At 39.2% G+C, this 8,551-nt stretch overlaps 1 non-coding gene across 1 annotated transcript; it reads left to right on the plus strand.

Annotated features, from left to right (window-relative positions):
* Nucleotides 1–8,220: 8,220 nt before the first annotated feature.
* On the plus strand, nt 8,221–8,327 carry LOC145141623 (small nucleolar RNA R71). The gene has a single exon (XR_013722816.1). It is a non-coding gene; the product is annotated as a small nucleolar RNA R71 (small nucleolar RNA).
* The last annotated feature ends 224 nt before the right edge of the window (nt 8,328–8,551 follow it).

Consider the following 8,551-nt stretch of genomic DNA (forward strand, 5'->3'; position numbering starts at 1 on the left):
GTTACGATGACGCACCTGATGAAGACTGAAATCACGATGTGAACATTTGAGGTTCACGACGTGAATCCAGAAAATCGGCCTTATAAATAGAAACCGAAGGGCGGCCAGCCATGGTTGCTAATTCCTTCATTCTCTCACTCTCTATACCCTCTATAGTCTTCTTGAAGCACCCCCGAAGCCCCGGTATCATCCCAACACCCGAAGCAAGTCCCGAAGCACCAAAGATCCTGAGAAAAAGAGTTTTCGAGCCGAAGCTCTGCCCGTGAGAAGCCCGGTTTTTGGAGAAAACGTCCCGGTTTCATCGAAGAATATTACTTTAAGAGCCGTAGTGCTGTCCGAGCATAGTCTTATCAAGTGAGTGTGTAGTCATTTTCTTCTAACACATAGATATCAAGTATTTGATATAAAATACGTGTTATGTGTTTATATATTATTTGTTTATTTGAGATAATATTGAATGAATGTTTTATACATGTTTTTAGAACTATATATGTATTTTTATCTACAAATATGTTGGGTAGAACATGGGTAGATAGTTGATGTGTGATAAAATAAAATGTTGAGAGGCCTCGATGTTGTTGTTGATTCAGTCATCTAGCGGAGTTTAGATGACAACCACGGACTCTTCTAGACAGTCTAGTGGAAAGCTGGCAGGCTCGCCACCTGTAGGTGTTATTGAACTTGGGTGTTCAATTGTTGTACTCCATCCCCCACATGGTTGCCTTGTTTGACATATATTGTTGAGGAACCCCCGAAGCATGTGTTGCCGCCCCGATGAAAATCCTTATGCTAGGTCCCTTGTGATAGTTGTTTTAGGGTCGTAAAGTGAGGATAACGTGAATGGGTAACTGGGTTATTGTTGATTGATGAAATTAATATAATTATTTATTGTGGGTTGAAATCCCTATATGCTCACCAGGCTCCCAAGCCTGACCCACTCAGTTTTCTTTGTATTACAGGTAGTGGCGCGAGAGTATAAGTTGGATGACTTATCAAAATATTTTGATTATAGGCATGTAGCTGTAAATAACTGTTGTAAGGCTTATGATGTGCCGTTTATGCTTTTGGTCTGTATCGGAACATGACATCCCGAGTTTTGTTATATAATGAAAATACATTTCTTTAAGAAATGCTTTGGTAAATCTTATTTTATCATATTTCGTTTTGGGAACAAATTCTGCAACTCTTTTAATCAAAGGATTACTCTGAAATTATTTTAAAAACATAAATTAAACCGGTCTTTTCTGGCCGTGAATTTGGGGATGTCATAGGTTTGATCTTAGCTCTAATAAACTAGTGTTCACTAAATTATTAGGTATTCAAATTCATGCAGCTTCATATTCACTAACTACACATAACAGGAATTTAAAGCAATCTAATATTAAATCAACATGCTAGGTTCAATCAATCTAACACAAATCATAACCAACAAGTAAGTCAAAACTAAGTTATTGAAACCATGAGTTTCAGCTTCATCTAGCTAACAGAAGTAGCTAGATTTAGCTGGACATACTAGCAAACAAACTCACATAACTCATACTCAAAAACATAATTAAAGTGTACCAAATTGTTAAGCTAATATGAACTCTTCTTTCCCCTTGGCGTTGAAAACCAATTCCAGACCTTTTCTCCCACTGAATTTCGTCTCCAGGAATCCTCCAAGTTGGCCAAGAAGTCCCCCAAGTCATAATGAGCAAGAGTATATATAGTTTCCGATTTTTCCACACTCACATCGTGAATAGATATGTCTCACGACGTGAATATGAGATATACGTGTTGGACAAGGAGTCCTTTTCGCGTTGTTTATCTTCTGGAAGATTTGTGCTCAGGTCGTGAATCCATAAACCTCACGACGTGAATATGAGCTGATTACGTAAGCTTCTTCTTCTTTTAATTTCCCAGCCTCCAAAGTTCCATGTTTCGTCATTTTTAGTCCTTTTCTTCAAAAATGCTTCTATTTGGCTGCAAAGAGCAATTCAAGCTTATAAGTACCATTATTCTATGCTAATAACCAAAATATTAATAAATATGTAAATAAATATTGCCAAAAATCATGTATAAATATGGCAATATCAAAATACCCCCCACTTATGCTTTGCTTGCCCTCAAGCAAATCTAATTATTTTTTTTAAACTCAAACCTTCATCACCAACATAGAACAATCCAACGCAAGCTCAACCATTATGCCAAGACCGCAATGCATGCATTTGTGTCTAAAATTTTCCTAAAGACCCCCCCTAATTCTAAATACTCACAATCCTCATAAACATTCGCCCACTTCTTTTGAACAACGCTCATTTTATGCATCCCTCCGAATCCATCCTCAGAAAACTATCTAACCTCAAGGTATTTTTGTAAAGCTGCCCAAGCATACATAATCTAGAAATTACAACTTTTAGATACCACAATATGGAGCTCTTGAATTCTTTACTTCTTTGACATTTAATCTTCAATTTCTTTGAATTCACCACCTTTTTGTGTGATTTTTGGTATCTTCAACTTTTTGAATTTCTTCATAGTTTTTGATCTTTTGATCTTCATACTTTGATTGCTCCAAAAATTCTTTCAACTTTTAGGTAATTTCTCTCTCTCTTTTTTTTTTAACATGTACTCACCTTTTCACTCAAAACCTACATGCTTAAGCAGGGGCGCTTAACTTCAACCCTTATTGGTTAAGGCATTAGTCTATATGCAATGACTACATAAGCTTTCCTGGATACATTTCAGGTTCGGGCTGCTAAACATATTGCATCCCTCAAAGTAAGCGAGGTTGTGTTCTTGTCCCATGATTTCACTAGAATAAAGGGGGCCACAAATGAACTATAACGTATATTGGCTCAACTAAACATTTGAGCTCTCATAGGATCATCACATACAACACTAGCAACTTAAGTTCAAATTATTATTATTACTAGATCTAATTATTAGATTATTATTTCAAACCTATGTATTTATTTCTAAATTTTTAAATTTTCTAAATTTTCTAGTAATTTACTTTTTTCTTTACTTTTTTCGACCCCCTACCCCACACTTATTACATACAATGCCCTCATTTTATGCATAAAACTAATTAAAAGCAAGAAAATTTAGAAAAAGGAACGGACTCCCCTGGGATAGCAGTGTCGTGATTGAACTCCAATCGTGTGGTTGAAATGTGCATCTTGAAAATGGACTTCTTCTAAATAGGAACTTGGATCTTGAACTCGCGAAATATGTAGATGTGCCAACAAAATATGGAATCGAAACTTCAATCTTCAACAAATGTGGTGGAAATCGCATGATGGTGAAGAACAATGTGGGAAAGCATACGCCACATTGCATAATGGAGAAAACGAGCCATAATTGTTGTCATGATAACTCCAAAAAGAATGGTGGTGAAGCATGTAGTAAATGTGAATGAAAAGGCTTTATTTTTGCGAAATTATACGATTCACGACGTGAGTAATAATGATCACGACGTGAAATCGCTAAAACTTGAATTCTGAAAACCCGTTGTAACTCAGCTCACGACGTGAGGAATAAAGCCTCACGACGTGAAAACTGGGCTACAGAAAATTGAAACTTCCCATTCTTCCTTATTGATTTTGGCATTTCACCCCAATATTTTAATGGATTAAGACTCTTCTAAACGCAAAATGTAAATGACCCTTCTCTAACTCTATCCTTTCTCTTGACTTACCCCACACTTATTTCGAATTGTGGGTCTCGACTCTCGACTCTAAACTCTAAATGACGCTTGGCTAAACGTAAATGCTCTCATCCCGACTTTCCTTTCCCGTGACTCCTCTAGCAAATCTGGAAATAATCACCAAAGAAAATAGAAAAGTAACATAAGTTTTACAAACCAAAACAAATTTCAAAAACAAAAGAAGAAAACAAATCAAATTAAATGAAACTAGAAACAAAATAAAATGATCAATCGTCATCTTCATCGTTTTGAGCTCCACTTGTCCCAGCCCCATCGCCTCCACGATTCTGGTACTTACTCCACCTCGGGCAAATTGGGTAATGATACCCCAAATGAGTAGGTTGCTCAACATGCAAGTGTTGTACTAAATTCTCTACCGTCCCACCAATCCAATTCACACTTAACGACAACTGATCAAAGTAACCCGACATGTCTCCCCTAAAGTTGGGTCCTCCCATGGGTGCATTTTGGTGCACCGGTTGTCCTCTGTTACCTCTTCCTCTAACATTCCTCCTTCCTCTTGGTCTTGTTTGAGGTGCAGGTTGGTCACGTTGCTCGGTTGGTTGGTCATCATCCTCTTCACCATCGGAATGCACAATCCCCCAATGTGTCCCATAGTTGATCACCACCTTCATTGTCTCCAAATACCCCAAAGAAAACTCACTCCCATTCATGCAAGTCAAGGTCCTCGTGATGTCAGGAATTATTACACCATAGGACCGGGCCAAACGGGTCACAAAATGTCCTCCACATATCAGGCTCCCAGGGCGGGAACTCACTGCAGACTCCGCCAAGTAGTGGGCCAAAAAGTAAGGGATGTTGCAACACATGTCCGGCTGCAAAATAGAACATAAAAAGAACAAATTTATCTTCATAACCTTGTCTCCATGGCGCTTGTGGTTGATGGAAAAAGTGATGAGCCGGTGGATGAGACGGTGAATTGGCGACTTAATACTACTTTCTGGTGACACCCCGGAATTGAACACCCCTGATGCGATGTTGGTCCAGAACTCGGACCCGGAAACTCCTCCCGCATATCCACGGACAGCCTCTCGTAAGAACAAAGCAAACGCCGAGGACATAGCCTCATGTGTCTCATACAATCCCATCCTCCATGAAAATTCAACCAGGCTACACTCCCGGTATTCTCCTCCTAAGCGAAAAACCAAGGCCTGCGGATAATTGGGGTCTTGAACATTCTCATGAAATGTTACAGTTGAGAAAAACTCCACACATAATTCCTTATAGACCCGTTCTTGAATAGCAAACAAGTTGTTCCACCCTTTGCATGAAAAAGAGTAGCCATTCCCCAAAAATAACTTTGTAAGAAGTGGATTTAACCGATCAACCAATCCAACCTCCCTCAACCTTTGCCAATTAACAGTCAGGGCAATAGCGAACTCACGGTTGTGTAGCCACCCCAAACGGTTATTCCAATGTGTAAGAACATCTCGTGACATAGTTGTCGGGAAGACATAAAATGGGTGCAAGTTGGCCACCCCTGCTGGAATCTCGCGCCTTGGAGACATTTTCTGCAAACACAGAGAAACAACAACAAGCCAAACAAATAGCCAACATATTAGATAATTAAACAGAAGCTGTTCTGATGGCGTCCAGGATTCACGTCGTGAATTCCTAGGAATTCACGTCGTGAGTTCGTAAGTGAAGTCGTAACCGGTCGTGGCAGTGCTCGAATCGGGCCAAATAAATGATTGGGATTTATTCCTAGAACAAGTCTAAACACATTCCAGTCACATGCAATAAAGATTTTGCATAATGAGAACATCAATTTCGACATTCAAATGAACTACTAACCCTAACCCCTAAATCAACCAAATAGGTCAAAAATAAACAATGAAAATAAGATTAGTTTACCGTAGATGGATGATTACGTGAGCACACAAGTAAAAGGAACGATATTCGGCCGAAATCGAGTAGAGGGGGGACCAAAGAACAGCTTCACTTCGTGAGGAATAAAGAAATTGGGATAAGTCAAATGTTTCTTGTCCCTTATCTGTGGTCCTGAGATCTTTTCAAAATTCACGTCGTGAATGTTACGGACTCACGTCGTGAGATGTCTTGGGCTATGCGGTTGGACTATCCAATTAAATAATAAGTGGGCTGGGACATTTATTGGGCTAACAAATAAGCAATCCGTAAATCCTCCTGGACCACGTCGTGAATCCGAAAGGACTCACGTCGTGAAGTCTGTCTGGGCATATAATTTCTTAATAAATTCTAATTTTTATTAACTATAATTCTTAATTTATTACCACTTAATTTTAGGGACCCCACACTTAGTATTCTATCATGCACAAAAGGATTTAGATGATACGATTGATTTTCCTTAAATTTAAAACTAAAATGAAAAGGAAAAAAAATTCAAACCGAACTCGGGTTGCCTCCCGAGAAGCACTTCTTTTTCATGGATTCGTGAGTCGGACTTCGTGCCTCCCTACGTTGAGCTGTCAGAGGAGTCCATCACCAACTGAATCTTCTGCTCCTTCCATCGCCTCTTGTAAGCTTGGACACGTCTAATATACGCCTTCTTCGAGTTCTCCTTTTTAGCTTTCACCTCGTCCACCTCAAGATTTCTTTTGATCCCTTTAGTCTCCAATTTTTCTTTATTCTTCTTAAGCTCCAAAGAAATATTTTCTTCTTTTACTACCGGAATCATCTCCTTAGATGTAACCTGGTCTTCATCCTCATCACTCAATACTTCATCGCTTTCCTTACTTACCCAAGAAGTTGGATTTGCATAGGCAATGACTTTAACTAAAAACGGGACGGATGCTCTCGGTTTTGTTCGTTTGACTTGTTGAATTGTTTTCATCTCTTCTTCCATCAACTTCTCCAATTCCCCAAGTTCATCATCTTCATCAATGTTACAAACCTCATTTTGAACATCATTTCCCTTGAAATCTTCTTCTAGTCCAAAAATTTCCTTCTCATCTCCAACTCTTAAAGTGAGTTTGGATTCGCGTATATCAACCAAGGCTCCAACAGTATTAAGTAATGGGCGACCAAGAATAATCAGAACATCGGGATCTTCTTTCATATCTAAAACCACAAAGTCTATTGGAAAAATGAATTTACCAATTTTCACTAGAATATCTTCCACAATGCCCAGGGGTTGTGTCACCGAACGGTTTGCCATGTGAATAGTCATTTTTGTAGCCTTCAACTTCTGAATATTCAACTTCTGATAAAATGAATAAGTCATCAAATTTATGCTAGCCCCAGAATCGGCTAAAGCATAAATCTTCATATTATTCCCAAACTCACATGGAAGAGTGAGGCGTCCAGGATCTCCCATCTTCTTAGGTAACTCTCCCATCACTACTTTTGAACTTTGTTCACTTAAAATGACTGTGGAATTTTTCTTCAATTGTTGACGAGTGTCTATTAAATATTGTAGGAACCTTGCATACTCGGGAATTTTGGCTAATGATTCGACAAAAGGAGTATTAATTGGTATACCCTTCACGTGTTTTATGAACTCCAAATGCTCCCTTTCCAATGGACTAAGATCAGCTCGGTATGGGAACAGTAAAGGCGGACGATAAGCCGGAACAATTTTCGAAGTTTTCTGTTCAGACTGATCCCACGTCGTGAGCATAGCGGGCTCACATCGTGAATTCTGTGTTTCAACAGAATTTTGATTTTTGATCTTTAACTTCTTCGGTTCTGGTTCGGGCTACCTTGGCTCCAAATCTAATGCTTCTAGGAACTCAGAGATGGCCTCTTCTTCAGTCTCGATCATCATAACATGGGATTGAGCATTCTTTTCGGGAAATTGTGAGGATAATTTGTTGCTCACCAAAGTAGTTAGTTGACCAATTTGGACTTCGAGATTATGGATCGATGCTTTATGATTTCTTAATGAAGCTTGCTGGTCAATCATCATTGTCTGCTGTTATTTCATCATTTTCATGTGTCCCTTTAGCATTGCATCGGTATCATCATGCCTTTTCTCGGAAGCTTTCATAAATCGATTCAAAATGTTTTCCAAGTTAACCTTCTTCTCAGCTGGTGGTTGCTCTTTTTGGTAGAAGCCTCGACCTGTCTCCTTATATTTCTCTTCCTTCTGCTTCTTGTATTCATCATATGGCAGCCACTCCTTCTTTGGTTTTCTCCAATCTTCATCATACTTATCCCCACTCGAGTAGCAAACTTGAGCCTTCTTGTTCCCATATTCATCCAAGTTGCAATCCTTAATCAAGTGTGGACCATTACACCTTTCACATCCAACTCTTATAACATGAATTGATTGGTCCATTTTTGTCATTCTCCTGTCCATTGTATCAAGCATAGCCATTACAACAGCCATTTCTGTAGAATTTCCACCCCCGCTTCCTTTAACTCCCTCATTTCTTGGATTATGGTACTCACGAGAATGCTTTGCAAATTCTTCAACTAACTCCTTAACCTCCCTTGGATTTTTCCTTGTCAGTGGCCCTTGAGAATCAAGGAGTTGCCTTGTCAAGACATTCACCCCATCATAGAATATGGACACCTCTTGTTGAATGTTAAGGTCATGTTGAGGACAATTCCTTAGCAACCCTTTGTAGCACTCCCATGCCTCGTAAAGTGACTCCCCTGGCTGTTGCTCAAAATTGGCTATCGCCTTTTTGAGTTTAGCTATCTTGGATGGTGGGCAAAATTGGTCTAAAAATTGTTCGCGCATCTGAGCCCAAGTAGTGATTGTACCAGGTGGAAGTGCTTTTAACCAATCTTTCGCAGCTCCTTTAAAAGTAACGGGAAGCATCCTTAGCAAGACGGTATCTCTATTAACATTCGGGACATTGAAATAATCTTCAATGTCATTGACCTCATCTAGATGCTTAAAAGCATCCTCATGAT

This window comes from Lactuca virosa, chromosome 9 (genome assembly GCF_052849685.1).
Source record: "Lactuca virosa cultivar CGN04683 chromosome 9, Lactuca_virosa_CGN04683_v6, whole genome shotgun sequence".
NCBI lineage: Eukaryota > Viridiplantae > Streptophyta > Magnoliopsida > Asterales > Asteraceae > Lactuca > Lactuca virosa.